Here is a 20,332-nt window from a genome sequence, read left to right on the forward strand (position 1 = left end):
TCTTGGTCTGCTGAATAATCTGCAAAAGCAGGCATGCAATGCCTGCAGGCTTGGGGGCCTGTTTATGTTTTAGCTGCCTCTCAAAGGTCACAGAGCTGTCAGGAGTCACCTCAGTTGCACACCAGAAATATCCCTCCCAAGGCAACTCCCTCGGTGCCCTCCCTGCATATGGGGAACCTCCCAGCAGGTCTCTGGTGTGTAACACATTCATGTGCGAAAGAAGAAGTTTAGCAGAAGGGAACTTGAGCTTGTAATGACAGTGGGATGGACACAACACAGTAAATCAAACACAGCCATGTAATCAAACACAAAAATGTACAGAGGTGTCACACAAAAAAATAGCATAGACATACAGCAGTTATAATCTAGGAAGAAAAAGGGATTTATTTCAGAACTTGCTCAGATATTTTCTTCATAAGGAAATAAAAGCTTTCTTCCAAAACGTATTCTGGCAAGTTTCATGTTTCTATGTGATTACCCTACAAAACATTGTTTAGAACCCCTAACACGAGGCAGCATCACCACTGTGCTGTGCTAAAAGCCTTGGGTAATTTATGAGCTATTTCACGTCCAAGGCCAGATTCTGGTCTTGCAGCACACTCTGTAAAAGTAGCACCACTTCCACTTCAGTATAGCCAGATCCAGGGAAGTTTGCCACCCAGGCCCCAGCCACGGTTTCAGTTTCCTCTCTTGCACTGTTATTATATTACTTAGCAGGTCTGCCAATGACATTGCATTCAAAATGGAGCAATTATAAACACTGGCAGGAAACGCTGGAGTAGCAAATGCTTTTTTAAAAATGGCAAGGATGTGAAGAAACTCAATGGAGATCTTTCATCTGACATATGAAAAGCAGATGACCAGGGGTGGAATCAGTGAGGCCATGAAAGGGAATGAGTGAGAAGTCAGTGACAGATGAGACTGATGCTGCACTGAGCCTGAATTAATATCCTTTGCCTGAGTATTTACAGAAGAAGTTGAAGGTCACATCCCGGAAACAGGGATCCATTTTCATGAGGGGAAAAAATGAAATGTTAAAAGGCTTTATCATCCAATCTGGACAGGTAGTTAGTTAATTAGAACTATTAAAAGTTGACAGGACCTGAGACTTAGATTAACTGCATCTCTGAATTTGGAAGGAAATAGCAAGGGAAATTGGCAAACCTTTAGTAATACTGCTTGATAGCTTCCTGAGGATGGTGTATCTGGAGATGCCTAGAAAGTAACTACTCCAAAACTTTACCTTTTAAAAATAATAGTATCTGAAACCAAAACAAAACAATTTTTTTTTCTTTTTTAAGTCAAGGGAGGATTTAGGAGTCCATTCACCAGTAATACCAGCTGCAGCCACAGAAGGATATTGGAAACATTAATACAGGATGGGGTTATGCAACATGCAGAAATGGCCATCTGAGGGAGGAGAGGCAGCCGGATTCATGTCATGTCTGTCAAATGTGCAGCAAGTCCTCTCAATACATTTCTCAACAGAGAGTCAAAAGTGAAGTGATGGGCGTAATTTATCCAGATGGGAGAGATTCATTTGGTGCTGCACCCGACACAGTGAGATTGCTCTGTAGAATCAGTAAAGCACAGTACAGAAAAAGCACAACAGCAAATGCCTTCCAAATTATCTGTGGGACAAGAAGCAAGGTGTCAGCAAAACAGCACAGTTCAGGGTGACTAGAGGGACAGGAACAAGGCAGTTCTCCCAAATTTAAGCACCCTACCCATTTTTATTCAACTTTTATATAAATGGCCCACAGGGGATATAATTTTTAAAGTGGAAATTTTTGCTGATAGCACGTAAGTGTAAAATCGTACACAGAGCAAGCAAATATAAAATGATTTGAATAAATTAGGCTTATGGACAGATAAAGGGCACATCCAGTTCAGTGCAGCAGAGTAAGACATAATGACTGCAAGGCACCAAATATAATCATAGGCAGGAAAAAGGAAGGAGAAGAGGGAATACTGGCCAGGGGAAAGGATATAAGGTAATTACTGATCAAATACTAAATGAATGCTTAGCATAACTGAGGAAAAAACAAAGGCAAATTCTTCATGCTTAAAAAGACAAACAAATTCTTCATACTACATACTGAGTTGTCTCTTCAGTAAAGTTGAATTGAGACATCTTTTCCAGCACTCTAATAATGCTGAGATAAAAATTCAAGAGTTTGTAAGTAAAGAACTGGATTGTCTCAATAAAGATGCAACATGATAAGACTTATAAAATACATTGTCCCCTCCTCCCAGCAAACAAACATGCAAAATTACTTTCTTGCATTTTGAATGTTAATTTGGGGTCTATTTCTGTAAAAAGAGAAAAAAAAACATGCATAAATAAATTGAAAGGTAGTTATTACCGGTGAAAACAGCCTTTTTACTGCAAAGGTTATGACATTAACCCAGGGAAAAATTCATGAATATTCACAATCACCATTTGTCATTAAGAATGATAAAATTAAATGTGGAGTAGGGCTTTAGAAAACTCCTCCAGCCTACTAAATTCCCTCTTCACTACTTGCTATTATGCTAGCATATATCACAACTTCTTTTTTTTTTTTTTTTGCATGCATGCATTTTAGCACATTCCTGCAAGTTTTCCTTATCCACCTCCACATGGAAAAGAGAATGAAGATAGAAATCACAAAGACCTGTAGAAACCTGCTAAAAAATGAACAACTAAAAATTCAGCCAAGGTTGTCTTCAGGTGTTTGTAACAAAAGAAAAGAATTCCCTCAAAGAAACACAAATATTAAAAGTGTACAAAATTACTGGGTTTGCTCTTAAATACCTCAGAAACTATTTTGTTTGCACATTTGCACCTGCCAGACTTACTACAACCACCAGGTGCCATGTAATGAGTGTGCAAACACAACAGAGAGCCTTTTGCAAGGAAATAAAAGGGCTAGAAACCTGACTGGGGGAAAAAACCTAGGAAGCAGATGTTTCTCAACCAGGAGCAGCCACTGGCAGGTAGAAGAACTGAATAAAAAAGATGAAATTAGGTGAGATGCTTCAAATGCAAACTCCATAGGCAAATGGCTTGCTAATATTCCACCAAGCAAAGCAATGGCAGGGGTGTGGAGCACAAAAGTGGGGGTCTGCTTACTGAGCAAGAGCAAATTCTGTGGAAGGTGGCTCTAATGCTGGAGGGAAGTGAGGAGAAGCCACAGCAAAAAATGAAGAGCCACAGTGAAAGCAGAAACCATCTGCATTCAGAGAGCAAAGTGGTCTCCCACAAGCAGCAAGAAGTCCATGTGTGGGTACATACACAGAGACACACAATAGCTCCTGAAACATTTAGGAAAGCTCCACTGTTTATCTGACATATCCATTGATACATTCACTGACATATCCATTCACCCTCATACCACAAAACCCAACGTGCCAGTGGAGGCCTGGCTGTCAATCAGCAAGGAGAATAGCTGTCCCCAGTGCTAAAACATCCCAGGCCATTTGCATGTTTACTGTGCTCACTGAGAGGGTGACAGAGCCAGGATAATCCACAGAAAGGGAACAGCTACACTGCCAGAGAGATGGGGAAGAGCACCAAGGCATTCAGATGAGGACAGGAAATAGGGAGTGCCTTCCTACCTGTGCCTATGTTTTAGAAATAAGGAAAAGCACGAGGCAGGCAGTTTAAATTCTGGAAGCCTGAGCTGTGTCACATGAGCTGAGACTGGTTGTCTGGCCTCCAGGGGCCACAGTGGCCCAGGTTTGCTCACCAGGGGCAGGGGTAGCTCCCTGCTATGGTGCCCAGGAGAGCAGCTGGAGCCCTGGAGTCATTGCTGCAGGCTGCTCTCTAACATGGCCAATAAAGGCCATCCTGATGATATAACATCTGTCCCCAATGGCTGCAGAGGCTCAGCTCCCCTGGGTAATTTTGTGCTGTTAGCTGCATGTTACCTAGCCCCACCATCACCATCCCCTGCTCCAACCTCAGAATACCTGGGCTGTCTTCAGCAGGCACATTTCCAAATTATCTGAACAGCCCCCTTTCCCCAGAGAGAGCGAGCAGTGCAACCAGATGTCAATTTCTCACCCTACTTCCACATACTGCTGATGATCAGGCTCACCTTCAGTAGCTTGCACTCCTGTTGCATTCACATCTTCCCTCTGGCCTATTAATATATACAGCCACTTGTGCTCATTGGCATGGTGACTGTGCTTATGTCAGTCATGCTTCTTTGTATTCTCCCTGCCTAGCCACTCGCTGTTGTGCAAAGGATGTGTGCATCAGGCTCAACACCTGCTAGAAATCTCTGAGCTCTCTGTGCCTTTCCACCCTTTCCAAACACTCTGTCCTCACATCAAGTATTTTGCATTCTTTTTCCAATCTGATCCTCATTTTTATTACTTTCCTCACACTTATTTTCCAGCTATCCAGCTTTCCTGGTATCTCTTTCTTTGTTATGTTTGCTGTATTGCTGCATTTGAATGGCTGCCACTCAGAGCCTCATTGATGGACAAAAATTTTAAAAATGCCTAAAAAATCCCAGTTCTCTTTCCTTTTTTCCTACATCCCCTTGCTTCCCAGAAAAAATAAAATTCTAAAACCCTGCAAGAGCAAAAAGTGAAAGACGAGCAAACTGAAATTGTTGTCTGGCCTGTCTGATTCATCAACATGATGAGCACTGAAAGCACTTCACACAGTGGTAACTGGGGGGGGTCCTTGCTGCTGCCATTGGAGCAAGAATACCCTGTCCCCTCCAAGGTGCCTTCTTGATCCCTCTCCCTGGGACCAGCATGCATGCAATGGTACAAATAAGCCCAAATCCTGCTCCAAAACTGGATTCAGCTTAAAACCAAACCTGACTAAAACCAAACTTGTCACCTATTTCCAGCTATAATTCAATTCTTACTGTGGTATAGGTCTAACCACAAATATATTCTCAGTCATAGATAACCAGAAATCGGCATTTCAGTAAAAAATTCTGGCAAAACCTTGACAAAGCTTAAATGCCCTGCAGAGACACCTGAGATTTTGGCAGTGTTTAAGCTGGTAAGGTTTCTGGGATTCAGGGAAGAAATCTTAGGTTACTTAGAGGAAGACTCCAATTGAAAACATAGCCCCTGCTGTGTAAAGCAGATGGTTTGGGATGAAGCAACATCAGGCAAACATTTGGGCTAACTGCAGTAGGAAATTAAAGTACATTTTAAACCCTTACCACTTGTTTTGTCCCCTGAATTCTGTGTTCCTTCTTTTCCTGTATTAATTTAGATCCTAAATGGCACAGTGCTACTGGTATGAGTTTACACAGTATATATCATTATGGTATTTAGTACTATTAATGTTTAAACATCTTATTAACTCCCAAATAGAATTTGCCTTCCCACAACAAAAACTAGAAGTGCCTGGCAGATATATCCATGTAAATCTTCCCCCTTCACAGCCATTCTGAACTGCCCAGAGAACAACATGGAGACACAAATCACAACACAGGGTTCAAAGCTTAACTTTCAGGAATTCACTTTGCACTGCTCCTATCACCTTGAGAAGAGCTGCACCAGGCCACCTGCCACCATTCATCATTTCCTTTTTCTGAAAGATTTTTCTTTGCTCCGTTCACTTGCTGCGTTATTTCCCAGAGGACTGCTCCTGGATTGACTGGGCTTTAATTGCTCAGCCCTGCCAGGTTCAGGGTGGAATTTCACCTTCTCTTCTTCCCCTCCCTTGTCCTCTGGAGCTGCCACAGCTCTTGGTGATTTCTGGGGAGCAGTGATTAGCAATTCACTAAGCTTGTCCCTTTATTGCTGTCCTGGAGTGACTTTATGATGCTGAATTGGATGTATCCACATGCCTTGATGTGGACACACATGATGCAGGCCAGCTGGTTTGCATATATTCCCTCTATCCCCTCGATGCTTTCAAAGAGCTGTCTTCCTGAGATCTGTATTATTTTCCAATCTTCCTTTATTTTAAAATTATAGTGTTGCTATGACTTTCCTCATCACTCCTTTCCTCCTCCTCCTCACTTATTAATGGACATGCTCTTTGTAAGCATCTATCTTCCTGCTGATGCATTTATGCACTCAGTTCTCATTCCCCAGACCAGCTTTAACCAACTTTGCTGCTTCCCTCCATCCTCATCCACACAGCTTTTTCCAGGCTGTACTCTTGCTTTCATCTGCCTGCTTCTCTGTTGACAAAAGGGTACCTTATGCCCTCATATACAGAAGTCATCCTTCATGTGTCTACAACAGGTAGAAATTTGCTGCCACATGAATCTTTGGCACAAAGCCATCAGGAAAGCAGGTAAGGTGAACAAGGAGGATCTGCATTATCACAAGCCCTGATACCTCAAAAGCATCCATCAGAAGTTGCCTGCATCCTTTGCTATTAATCATTCCTCAGACTTCTCACAATGAGGCTGCGTTGGAGGCAAGGGCTCTACAATGGGTTAAAGGTGCTCATGTGAAGAGGGGCTGAGCCATCTTGGTTTTGCCTCTTTCCTGTCTTGTCAGAACAGCTCAGCACTGCCAAGAGGCCAAAAACCTGGGCAAAGTTTCCTTGCACTTCCCTGTTTCTGACTAGTTCCAGTTATCGCTACTTACTGTTGCTCAGTGGGTATTCGTTTCACCTGTGCTCACCTGTCCCTGTGCTGTGCCCTGGACTCTTCTGCCCCAGAACACACCGATTGTTCAGCCACTTCCTTTTATTCTCCCACTGCTACAGGCACAGCATGTCTCCCACATGACCAAGCAGGTCCAAATCAAAGGTACACCAGCAGTATTTTATGTTCTCACATGGTCTTAAACTAGTGGTCTTCTCTAGTTGGAAACACAACTCGAAATATAACTTTGCCACTATTTCCTCAGAGGGAATTAGTTCCAGTGACTGTCTACAAGAAAGTGAACTGTCCTTTGCCAACTCTTCCTCTTTTTTTTTTTTCTGGCTGCTTTGCCCTCCCTTGAAGGTATATCATGCCTGCTAAGTACACAAGAAAAACACAGGGATAAGCAACAAGAACAAGGGGATGCTGAACCTAAGTCTAACATATGAGTTTAATGAAGAGCTTGCCAGCTTCTTGCTCTTAATCCAAACCTGCAAGCTCCTTTATGAAGGGGGAGGGAGCACAACACACACTGCTCATCACCAAGGCATCTGTGCCCCAGGGCCCCCCTTGTGCAGAGCACCCTCACTTCCTCACAGTAACACAAGAGTCTTACAGCTGCGCATGAGAACTTCAGGATCACAGCTGGATAGCCCGGACCTGGTGTCATCACATAAAGCTCCATGTGCTGTGCATGTTCAGTGGAGCAGGGAAATAGCCAGTAAGGAGTAAATGGGAAAGAAAGGCATCTGCATGAAAGAAAAATTCAGCTGAAAGACCTGCAGAAGGCAAAAAATACGGGCTTTGGTTGCATAGTCTCTGCTGATGGGTTTGCACAAAGGACCTCAGTGTGCAGCAGGTATTCCAGCTCTGTCAGTGTGCAGATAATTAAAAACAATAATGAAAGGGAGGTTTTCAGTGCCTGCGCTCTAGGCACAGACACAGCTCCTGAGCTGCAGAAGCTGAGTGGTCCCTCTGCAGCAGCATTTGCATTACTGCTAATCTGTAATTGGGATCCCCACTTAGCTCTCTGACTCTTTCTGACCATTTTCAGACCTTTACCATTCAAGTCAAGAGGCTCCTTCCTCTAGAAATTACATTAAGATTTGAAAGCATGTTTCCTAATTTGTTTTAACAGGCAGCAATGATTTCTGTTCATATCTACATGAGTGCATTGTTTTCCCAGCATGCAACTCAAAAATAAAAGAAGAATCATATCTACTTCATAATTCCCTTCTAAAACCACATACATATGAATTTAAAAATATTGATATTGTTACAACTGTCTCATCTAGCAACAGGAAATAACAATGAGGCCTTGCTTTCTCCCTCACAGAGTAAGGGCCAAATTCACATAGGAATCTAAGTGAATCTGAATTATAAATAAGCTACCCCTTACTTTAGTTTCTATCTTCTTATATCCTTCTGATTGCTGTCTTTCTTGCTACACATCTCTTTTCAGACCCTCATCCATGTAAATTATTCCATGTTAGACTATTTCAGATTCAGTTAGAGCAAGAGGATTAATTTCAGAGCAGATGTGTAAGAAAGTGTAAATTCTACACTGGTGTGAGAAGGGACAAGATTTTCCCTCAAGGCTTTGTCCTCCTCCTGGATTTACACAGAAAGGAATCCCAATCCCTTTATCACTGCCCGGAAGAGGCTGAGGAATCTAGAAATACACAAAATAGTAGCTTAGATTTATTCAGACTAATTTCTTAGTTTGAGTCTGATATGAGCATTGCATGGACTTGCCCCTTCCAAATTTAAGGCTTTGTCTGGAAATTGCGAGAGATGTGCTCTCTTAGGGAGATAATTCTGGAGTTAAACAAAAAACCCAAAAGGATATATAAAGATATACAGCCCTCAGTACAACTTAGGATATCCTTAGATCTCTAAATGCAAGCCACGTGAATGTCCAGTGACACCTAACTTCATTTTTATTCCCTCAAATGGAAAGCCCAATGACGAGAGCTGCTGTGTAGCTACAGCTTCCACTGAGTCCCGACAACACTCCTGAGAGCAGAAAAAAAATCAAGGCATTTATTTAGGTGACTCCTTACAAATGGATGCTTGTATTTTCAGTTTTGCAAGTTCGAATCTTTGAAGGTCATATAAAAATATGTGAAACAGGTAATAGCTAAAATCACCCCAACATTTACCTAGCTCCTGAATGTAATAAAATGTCCATTACTCAATGATCAATTTTTGTTGATGCAAATTCAGCGTGGAGAGAAACAAACACAACTTCAGAGATGCCAGTGCAACTAGCTCCAAGAAAAATTTGGACCTATAAATCCAGTCAGAACACAGAACCCTACAAATATTTCAGACTTTCTTCAGCCTTACTGAAAAGACCATTCCCTCTGCTCCTATGCTTTGCAAGGCAGCAAAAGATAGATTGCAAACCCTCAGCCTGCTGTCTCAAGTGAAAATTCTCACTGCAATATTTTTGAAATTCAGAAACTTCAACCATTTAATATGCTGGAACCTTTCCCCACTGGGTGACTGAAAATTATCACCACCTAATGATTATTCAGTGACATCTGCAAAATAAGTTTGATGTTTTTGGGCCAGTTTCTCTTGGACAGATGTCAGTATCATAAAGTACGCTATCGTTGGCACTAATTGGTATCACTCTTGTCAAACAATCTGCAGTATGGCAAAAAAAAAGTAGAACTTACATTAAATTTTCCTTTTGCTTATGCAAGTATTTCTTCATGTCATGGACACTTTCTCTTACCCCAAATGTTCCTGTACCTTGGAAAAACAGAGGATTCACCAAGGAAAAAGCTCAGGCCCTTCAAGCAGCATTAAACTCAGTATTTTGTGTGTGGATCTCCACAGAGAAGACACAGACACTAAATCTCATTCTAAACTGTGTTTGCTCTCAGTAAATATTTCTTTCTGCAAAACACATTGCCATGGCATTGTGCAAAGCTGTATAAACAGTTGTAATTTTGTCCTACTTTTTGATCCTTGCAGCTTGTGTCCAGGTTGCTGAATTGTTCAGTTGTCAAGGACAGGCTTAAAATTTTTATGCATCGGCATAGCATGTGATGTAAGCTCTCATGCACCTGACATGTCACACATGAATAAGTCAGGCATGCCTTGTGATTCACTGTTGGGTTTAAAGACAAATAAGGGGAGCTTTTCTATGAGAACAACACAGGGAGTTCAGTTTTGCAATGAGGAATTCAAAATATATTTTAAATCTCAGATTTTGTTTTAAAAAAATCTATGAATCACTGAAAAGCTGTGTAAGTTTTCCTGCACAAACAGATGCACCCAGGGTCCTTTGCCATTCCTCAATGTGCTGTAATCTACTCCTGAGTGACTTAGATTTTACTCACCCCTCTGCTAGTTATGGTATTCCTTGTTCTTTCTATGCAAGCCTCATATAATCTTATGTCACACACTAAAGTGCTGTCACTGTGATGAACTCTTGATTTCTCTTAGGACCTTCTAAGTCTGCAGTGGGCACGGTACTGCAGGACAGGTTAGAAATCAAAAACCACCAACATTTTAGACCAGTCACAGCCAAAGAACACTTACCAGCTCTTGCTGTGTCCAGGAGCAGAGGGCAGCTGCAGAGTGCTTAACAGCTGCAGAAACTTATCAGTTTAATTTTGCCAGGTAAGCAGACAATCAAAACATGCAGAATAACTATCTACTGTCCAGAATTCCCTGGTTCATATTTGTCTACATCCCAAAGCTTCAAACAAGAGCATTAGCTCAGTTTAGACCTGTAAGCAGCACCCTTCCCACTGCCTTCACAGAAGGCGTTCACATTTAATTGTGCAAGATGGCAAAAATAGGGCCTTAATTTGTGAGCCCTTGATAATTTTTCACAGGCAGGCCTCAAATTTGTCCTTCCTAGCCTATTGGCTTCAGTATGAATTATATATGAATTTCCAGGGGCAAGATAAGGGCCACAGTCATTTCTCTCTTGGTTTCCAGTCATTTCTTTTCATTTATTCCACACCAGCAGTTACAAAAAGTGGTCTGGGGATTGGTGTGCTGTTCTGGCAGTGAGTAATAGGGAGTCTGGGTTTGTTAATATGGATAGTCTTCAAAATAAACAGGTAAACTGAAGGAGGAAAATTATTATGAGGGGAAAAGAGGGATTTATGTCTAGCTCTGACAAACTGCTAATACCAACCTCTCTCAACCAACAACTAGTCCACAGCACTTTGTTCCAAGTTCTTTTTCCAGAGAGACATTTCAAGGCAAAACTCCCAGAGAGACAATCACTCTCCCAGAATAAGAGACATGAAGGATATTAGAAAAACTGAAGGCTGATTGAAAGCAAAGATTTTAAAGGGCAGCCAAATTCCTTCCTATGGCAAACTGGGACATAGCTGTCATAGTGTGCCATTTTTTTCTTTCTTATTTTTATTTTTAATCTCCTGGGCTTCTAGTTCAATACCTTCTTTTAAAAAGGGGGTTTTTTGGTCTAATCAGTGAATATGAGGTAAAGACACATTCGTGTCCTTCAAAAAAGGTAGCAATGCAATGACTTTCCAATTACCCTTTAATTAAAATATTAATTAATTAACAACATGTATTTATGGAATAATTATATAATTTCACACACCATTGATCATATTTTAAATGAATTCATTTAATTAAGTTGACATGTACACTGCATGCTCTCAGTAGAGTTTTCCTGAGAAACCAGTGCATGTCTGCCTCTAAGGAGATTCAGACTGCATGAGGGAAGTTTACAATGGCCCACAGTAGCATTCAGCACTGAAATGAAGTCACTTCATACTTTTAAGTAAATTTAATACCACTGACTGTATCCCCAAAGGCTAAAGTCCTCTATCTGCATAAAAGGCACTGGGAAGGCAAGAGCAGCACGAGCTTTCTCACTACCAATATCCCTCATTCTGACCTGGAGGGGCTGACTTTAATAAACGGTTAATCATTATCCTCTTTGCCAAGGCTGTTAAGCAGCTTAAGAAGCTTGGCATTTCTGTGGTGGGACTCAGCTAAGGCTACCAAATCATTTCTCACAGCCTGCTGAAAGCCATCACATGCAGATAGCACCGTGTGCTGGGGCAGCATTTAAAGAGAGCTCTGTGCATGTTGGCACACTTCCCCTTGGAGTCATCACTTTTGCTCTGCCTCCTGCGCTCCCACAGGCTTGTGATAGGTTGTGGCCCTCAATCAGCGATCATTGCCTTGGTTTTCCTCCCAGCATCTGCAGTCTGGTCTGCCTCTGGGCTGTGGCCTCCTCCATCCTTACTGCTTTTCTAAGGTTAACTCAGGATATTCAAACATCTCTGTTCACAGTTTGCGTCTCTGATGACCATTACAATCTGGTTCTGAAGGAATGATTCCAAATTACCTGTGGAACTCCTAAATTTTAAATCTTGAAATTTTAAATCTTTAAATTTTAAATAGAAAACCAATACTGTAATTGCAGAACTTCATGCTTTCCAACTGTAATAAACCTCTCATTTTTGCAGGGGTTTGTTAACTGTTTCTTACTCCCTCACTTAAATCAGTTTGTTGAATAAGCCATATTAAACAAAGCTACTTGTCTGGTGCTCACAGTCCCTTTCAAATTCATAGAAGGCTATTTGCTGAACTGCATTTAGGCATCCAGTGCTTTTCAAAGTACCTGTTCCTTCCTTAGGAGTCCTTAGCTGCTGTTCTGCAACACTCTCTACTCACAAACTCCCTCCTCACTGCTGCCCACAGATGACACCTCATAGAGTTCTTGGCTCTTGGTCCAGCTCTACTCTGTTTGCCCTTTGCAGCCTTGTCCCCACAAAGCTGATGGGACTTGCTGCCAGATCCCAGTATGCACCCATACAGTAACAGCAGACACATCTTGCTGCATGTATAACACAAATCCCACCAAATTCATCAAGCACGTTCAAATCTGTAGAGATGCTGACTTTAACTGATGCTAGTGAAGTAACAGGAATTACACTCACAGGGATTTTGTCCCAGTAATGTCACTGAAATGGGCTATTCATGAACGTGAATATCAGAAGTTGAATCTGAAAAAAGACAGTATAATGTCTGGATGTTTACAGTCATACATTTCAATCCTTTATGTTTCTTTATGTCTGCAAAGCAATTTTTTAGGTCATCAGAGTCTAAAAATTCAGCTGTCATTCTTTTACGCTTTTGTTCTTATTGAGAGTTTATCCATAATTTAATGAAAGTTTCAAGGAATTGAAGAAGGGAAGAAAAGGAACCCTTGAACTCCCCTAACCAGCCCCATTCACTTATCCCAATTCCAGTTTCTCATGACATCCCTAGTTAGAATGAAGGGACTGGCTAAAATTCTAAACAGTCTCTTAATGTTGCCTGTATTCTTTAGTTTCTGTTCAGTCACAGCCAAATACAATAAAAATCTGTATTAAAATTGGTATTTAACACCATAGGTGGTATGGAATTTTTGTTCAATTTTAGTCCGTACGCACCTGAGAATAGCTAGCCAAACACAGAAATAAATTATGAGACTAACAACACATGACAATATTATCGTTATAAAAGTGCTTCTCACAAATGGGCACCAGCTTCCAAATCACTCATTAGAAACCAAGATGAAGCTGATTCATAACTAAAAACATCCAGGAAGATTCTGCACTAGCAAGGCTTGCAAGAGCTCCAATGACTTCTCTTTCCATTACCTCAGACTCTCCCAGTTTTAAGAGTGAAAACCTGAGTTAGTAACAATCTGCTGTAACAGCAGTAATCTGTGCCTTCTGACATCCAGGTAAGTCTGATTTCCAGACATTTATACCAGCAAAGAAGGTAGACCAAGCCCCCCACTCCTTTTTCTTTCACACATGTAAAACTGTGCCCTTAAATCTGTGTTTAGATACCCTGACAAGTGGCCTGAGATTAAACCGTGGTAAGCAATCGGGCACTTTTTAATGAAGTCACCATCCTTTTAACTTTGTTAAAAATTATCCCTGTACAAAGCTCTTCACACTGCCTCTTTGCAAAAGGCCTTTTCCATCTCTCCCTGTAGATTTCTGAGCATTTTGTCCACAACCAAATGCACCTTCCCAGCTGAACAATTTTCAATCCTGCACAAAGCACAGCACATTTTATTGCTCTCAAGGCCAACCTTCCTTTCTGCCAGGTCTCTGTTTTTTTCACAGCCTCTGCCTCCTGATTTCCAGCTAGCTCTTGGACTCTCCACATTGGCTGGCTGGGACTGGCCCAGTTTTTCATCTTAATATAATATCCCAAAACTGCATTTACCTTTTTTCCTTTACTCTCTGTTTCAGCCCCCTTGTCTTCAGCCTGGCCCTGGGTGGTTGTTCTCCATTTACCAATTTGTTCACTATGTTTTCTCTCTCAGTTTCCTCTCTCTGTCTTCTCTGTAAGTCCTTAATCACACCTCTGTGTCCTCCCTGTTTCACCTCTTTCCCTTTCTCTTCCCCCCCTCCAGTTCCAGCTCTGCAGGCAGGGTTTACGAGCAGGGATCTCTAGCAATGTCCTACAGGAATATGCCTTGGCACACTGTCTGGACTGTTCAAGCCCTAGTGCACCCCTGAGTGCCACAAAAAGCTCTGCACAGAGCGGCAGAACAGCAAAGAAATGCTTTACAGCCACTTTCTTGTATGCTATTTTTTCCTCTCGGCATCTAAGGAAGATTTAGGGGATGGGGGGAGGGAAGAGCCTAGATTTACAAACAGCAATCAAGCAGGTAAATATTCTGCTGTTTAGTTGCAGCCAAGGGAATATAGAAAGAGCGCATTTAAGCAAGAACAAGCCAGAGTCCTTTATGCTCACAAGTGAGGTAGCAATTTGAAATTCTTTGGGTATGTCACTCAGTTACCTCAGTACCAATAACATCATACCTGAAATCCACCTAGCCTTCTTTAGAATTAATTAGTACCATACAGCCCAGGCTGGGTTGGTGAACTGAGTGCCTGCTGAGAGATATTCTGAGTTAGGGCACTGACACCATCAGGTCCCACCACTGAGACAACAAATACAAGAGATTGTAAAAATAAATAGCCACACTGTTCTCAATTACATTTTCTTTGCTAGCTGATTTTAGGAGAGCACTGATGCCAGCAAGATCAAAACTTGGAACAAATTTTAAGAAGTGATCATACCTATGTAAGAGAGAGGCACAGCTCCTCATCAGCTCCTGCAATGCATATCCCTCGCTGTCCTCACTGGGAGAAGCTAGGTTGGTTCAAGCAGAGATAGAGTATTTCACTGACCTGTACAGCCAAGCCTAGTCCACAAGGCTCAGAATCATGCCCAGGATCTTCCTTCCTTTGCAGTGCTGATTCCTGATATGAGAGAAATCAACAAGGAATGAGCATGTCTTCCTGATGCACCAAGATTTCTGCATAATTCCCAAAAAGGGCTCTGTTACTTATCATCATGGTAGAGGCTTAACCCTCTCACAACTCCTTTCAACCTTAATCTACCAGCAGTAGGCTCAGTTTAGACTTTGAAAGGAAGAAAATATCTATTTCTAAAGATTGATCCTACCTATATTATGCAGCTTCGCAAAGTAGGCAAAAGTAGAGTCCAGCATCCAAGTGAAGTGAAGAGCATCACAGGAAAGTTCAGCTCCCGGGTAAATGCCAGTTAGAAACACTATTTACTGCCTCCCAAACTAAAATTTTGAATGCTCTGCTTTACATAGCATTGCACTGCAGAAACAGGCAGTGCAGGACTGATAGCTATAACTGAGCCCTCACCAGTGACTGAAGCATCCAAGCCTTCCTCCCCTTCTTAATCATACTCTTTGAAATAAGTAAAGGTTTGCATGAAGACCAAGGACGAGAGCTGTTTTGTGTTGAAAATACCTACTGTGTAATTGTAACACCCTGGAAACTACACCTCCTAGTTACATACACTTGTGTAGCAAAAATGTGTGTTTCCATATGGAACTTGAGAGCCAGTGAGTTGTGACTGGCACTGAGGGTGGCAAATCTCTTCACAAGCAGCTCTCCTGTCTGCCTGCATCCACAGCAACTGAGCATCAGAACAACTGATTACTGAGATAGGGAACCTATTACTTGTCTCCCTCATAATGAATTCAACATTTCTCAGGACAATGACCATTTAACTAACTGTTGATTGTATAAATGGTGCAACACAATCCATAAATCATTAACATATGAAAAGAACAAAATATACACCCAAGTCTATGACTTTTTTGGTGACAATACAAGCCACTTACACAAAGCTCAAAAGAAAAAAAATCTATCTGCACACTTAAGGGATTTTATGCAGGGATTTTTTCCTTAATAAGTCATAGTAAGAAAAAGAATGTGCCAAACCCTAGTATTTTAATTAAACAGTGTACATTTCTCACTGGGTTTGTTTGCTTCTCTGCATATGGAGTCCTCTAAGGTCCTTAAAGCTAGCAAACCTGAACACTTTTAAAGATGTTCCCGTGCAATATGTAATTGAAATTCCTTAAAATATTTAGAGAGTTCTAGAAGGGAATGTTCTGCAGCAATAAATTACTGTAGTGTCATGGTAGCAATGTACTGAGAGGGCAGAGTAGTTTTTGAATTCCTATTCTTAGCTACTTATAATTTTTTCTAGATACTGAATGCTTTTAGCATTAACCCCAAATTTTACCTTTGGAATACCTTTTTTTCCTCCCCATCATTTTAAAATTTAGCTCAGCATCATAAATCAAAAGCTGTTTTCTTCTAAAACTTCCAATTTGTCATGCCATAGACTGAATGAAAAAGCTTGGGTTTGTCTTTTTAAAGGAACAAAAGATTGAAATATCTGCACCAGGAAAGAATATTTCTGTACACCTTGAATGCTTCTGCCCCAACCTCTGACTTCTTCCAGGCTCAACCAGGATGTGCCTTGATTTCACAAGGGACACACAAATATCCACCCAATGAAGCTCTGGGGTAGTACCATAGAGCACTACACATGGTCAGAGTCAATCACTTTATAGGATAACTTGCACTTACAAGACATATAATTCATAAAGCAAGGACCTCTAACATCCCTTCTCATTCTGTATTTCTCAGAATAAACCAGTATTGGGCCATACAGAATATAAATCTTTACTATTGTTTCCTACATTTTTGATTGAAGAGACAAATCTTAAACACATGGAGTGGAAACTGTTCATCCCACATTTTCATATCCTGGAACAGAAGATCACTTCCCTATTCAGACAGCTTAAAATCGTCATAGTTTGGGACCATATTTTAAGATATTTAGGTGCCTTGCTCCCATGCAGCTTCCTAATGAAGTATTCAAATACAAAAGGCCTTCCCAACACTTGAGAGGTCATTCTGTCCTTTCCCTGTTATAAGTGTTTCTTAAGCTTCATCTTTCCTTTATCTCATTCTAGATGTTCCTTACTTTTTTTTTTGTAGGACTTTCCAGGGCTTGCTAGGATGCCCAAGGGTAATTTCCTCTTTTCCCTCCAATCTGGTTTTATGCATGTTAAGGAGTTCTTGGGCAGACCGCTGCCCTTCCTGGCGGGCACTGCCAGCAGCACTGACATTGTTGCAATAGGGTGTTGAAGCAAAGCCACGGATTCTCTGTTGGGTGAGCTAGCATCTATTTTCCAAAGAGATGCTCTGAACTCCCTCAATGTATACTCACAACAGACACTGCTGCTCCACCAGGCTTTACCTTTCATTTAGAAGGAGCAAAAACACAGGGTACCCGGCCAAATTAATGAAGTGGATGGGTTGGACTTAATTATATTAAAAAAAAATAATCTCAGGCGTTAAGGAGTTAAAGGGCTGAGCAGAAACAAATACGTTAATTTTTATTAAATTTTCATTACTTTTTTTCCAAAACAAACATGCTATAAAGTAAATCTATATGTGTATATGGTTAAGAGCGCCTGCAGAACATTACTTTAGCACAGTCAATAGCAGGGGAAGGGAAGGGAAGGGAAGGGAAGGGAAGGGAAGGGAAGGGAAGGGAAGGGAAGGGAAGGGAAGGGAAGGGAAGGGAAGGGGAAGGGAAGGAAGGGGAAGGGAAGGGAAGGGAAGGGAAGGGAAGGGAAGGGAAGGGAAGGGAAGAGGAAGGAAGGGAAGGGAAGGGAAGGGAAGGGAAGGGAAGGGAAGGGAAGGGAAGGGAAGGGAAGGGAAGGGAGTTCCTATCTGTGCCAGTTCCCTACGAGGCTGCCAGGCACAGCAAACAGAGAACACCCCAGCACACACAGAGTGCCACCCCGGCAAGCCAAGCAGGCCGGCCCGGCGGCACTGGCAGGCTGGAGCAGGAGTCGATGCAGGCGGGGAGAGCGGGCAGCGTCCCGCACACGGCAGCCCCGCGGAGCCGCGCTCCCCCCGGGCTGCGGCGGGGATGCTGCGGGCGGAGCCCATGGCAGCGCTCCGGGCGCGTCACCAGGACCCGCCCTCCCGGGGGCGGCGGGCCAGCTATTACCTTCTATTGCTTCCAATTCCGCTATTTCCTCTTTCCCCGTAACCCCCCGACCCTTCTCAGTACACCTCACAGTACCCGTAACAACTACTCCTAGAGGAAATTTTAATTACAACATAATTTGGAACTGTTGATTGTTTATTGTGACAAGACAAAGAACACTGGAAGGGAAGATTCATTGAGAAACACGGGCCGAGGAAAAGGTTGCTTTGAAAAAATTTCTGGCGCATAAAAATCTACATTAGAGATGGAAAAGAGAAATCAAAAAAAAAAAAAAAAGGCAAGATGCCTGCACCTAGTATTGCTCTCAGAAAATTGTCCATGCTAAACAAATTACAAAGGAATTGAGAAAGCTGCAAGATGCACTGGTTCCAGATTAAAAATAAAAATATAAGAAAAGACAACAACAGTGCAGGAATTTTCTGGCACCCACCCCTAACCATTTCAGGCATTTATTTCAGGGCTGGAAATACTGGAAACAGATATTCTTCATGTGACTAAGAGTAAAAAAAACCTACACCATGACTTAAGAAGAGCAAACAGTAGTACAGACTGGGATGCATATTTAAGGGAAAAAGTAACCAAGGAGGATGGAATGATAAAATTGTGATAAAAAAATATTGAAGGGCGAGGTATATCAATTAGAAAAATAGGAAAGAAAATATCTGCTCAATTTAAAAGAATGGATGGATAATTCTTCCTCCCTAGCTCATTACCAGCATCTGGTACCGAGAATAAATGCAGCAACTGTTTTCATAGTGCAGGGTCTTCGTTTCCTTTCTGTGAATAAGAAGTGTAAGCAGAAACCCACACTGATTTTAATGTGCAGATTCCATGTGTAGGAACTAGAGTGCATTTTTAATTAACCCTGTAAGGAACAAACCTGTCAGACTGACAACAGCAGAAACAGATTAGAGAAGCTATTCAAAGTCATAGATGAAAATGATGAATGGTACTGAATTTATATTTGGGAGATCAACTTCATCTTAAATAAATCCAGATTTTAGATGACAAGTCAAGTTTCTACCAGTTATGGGGTGACTATTTAATGTGGTGACATCCAGAAGATCCAGACACATTTCAGGAACTTCAGGACTGTGTCCTCTAACCACTGAGCCATTAAGCAGAATCTGAAATTTTCCGTCTGTGTTTGCAACAGAAAACTTTGACACCCATCACAGCAGGGTACAAGTAGAGCTCAGTCATTAAAAAAAACAAGCCTTGAAACAAAACAGTCCAATATTTTATCATGCCTCACTCTATCATTGTTAAATCCCTTTAGGAGTATAATATTCCATAGGATGCTTCACAATCAAAAAGAGATCCCAGCTGGGGCTTTTATGTCAAGAATATCAACTCCCCATGCAAGAATTCAGTGTAAGAAATTTCAGAGGAGGAAGAAGAAGCATGCTGCAGAAATCTCAGGAAATGGCCTTTCAAAGTGAGGCAAGATCACAGCTTCCCATTCTCCTCCAAGTTAATTACTTAACCTCCTAGAAAAAGCAGCAGAAAGAATTGCTTACACATGACCTACAAAGAGCAGGCAACATAAAAGTTGAAAAGCAAATTAGAACTGAGAGAATGCTTTTGCTTAGATGCTGGGCAAGAGTGGTGGGAGACACTGAGTTAGAGTGTTTTTACTGAGGTTAGCACAGTGGGACACAGATTTCTGAACTGGACCTCTGGACACTAATATAGGCAAGATGGAGAACAGACAGATGCCAAGTTTCCATTTCAAAAACAGTTCAAACACTTTAATTTACCTGTACCATGCTATATAGTTTAGTTCCCCTCTGCATGCTCCTTTGCATACAGTTTATTTCCTCCTTCACACTCCAAATTTTCTGTTACATCTCTAACTACTGAATCTTCTTCATCTGCCTGTGAGCAGACAGAACATTATATTCAAATTCCTGTTCTCATTTAGTTTAGTATTTCAATAAAGTACACCTTTTTTTTTTCCCAGGCTGACAAGTGTGGAGGAGTGGGCAGCACCATGGAACGTGGCCACGCACCCAGTGATTTCAGGTAATTTGAAGAGAGAAAGCTATTTAAGGGGGGAGAGGGAGAGAGAAGAAAGGAAAAAGCAAAAGGCAAAAAACCAAACCAAACAAACAACAAAAAAGCCACCTTTCTTATGATTTTCCTCCCTGTCAAAACTGAAAAACAAGCGTCAAAAGCCTTGCCTTGTGTTCTGTGTCAGCGCTAATTACATCCCTGCTGCTGCCGGCCAGTTCCGAGCGCTGCCTCCCAGCGAGAGGGAAGGGCTCCATCTCCCCGCAGTGGGCAGACCCTCCTCTCCCGCGCCAGGAATGCCTCCGAGGGGGAGTGCGCTGCTGTTTTGACAATCCCTTTTTTTGCTGCCTGGCAGAGCTCCATCTCATTTCAGCAAAGGCAGT

General features: G+C 41.8%; 1 long non-coding RNA gene across 1 annotated transcript in view; it reads right to left on the reverse strand.

The window, feature by feature from the left end:
- Window positions 1-520: 520 nt before the first annotated feature.
- The window catches only part of LOC135446709 (uncharacterized), an 87,509-nt gene continuing 67,697 nt past the window's right edge, over window positions 521-20,332 (reverse strand). The window contains exons 2-4 of the long non-coding RNA XR_010439871.1: window positions 14,768-14,839; window positions 14,396-14,467; window positions 521-1,631 (exon numbers count right to left, since the gene is read on the reverse strand). This is a non-coding gene — a long non-coding RNA (uncharacterized LOC135446709). The remainder of the gene's footprint in view (window positions 1,632-14,395; window positions 14,468-14,767; window positions 14,840-20,332) is intronic.

Source organism: Zonotrichia leucophrys, chromosome 4, assembly GCF_028769735.1.
Source record: "Zonotrichia leucophrys gambelii isolate GWCS_2022_RI chromosome 4, RI_Zleu_2.0, whole genome shotgun sequence".
In the NCBI taxonomy this organism is placed as follows: Eukaryota; Metazoa; Chordata; class Aves; order Passeriformes; family Passerellidae; genus Zonotrichia; species Zonotrichia leucophrys.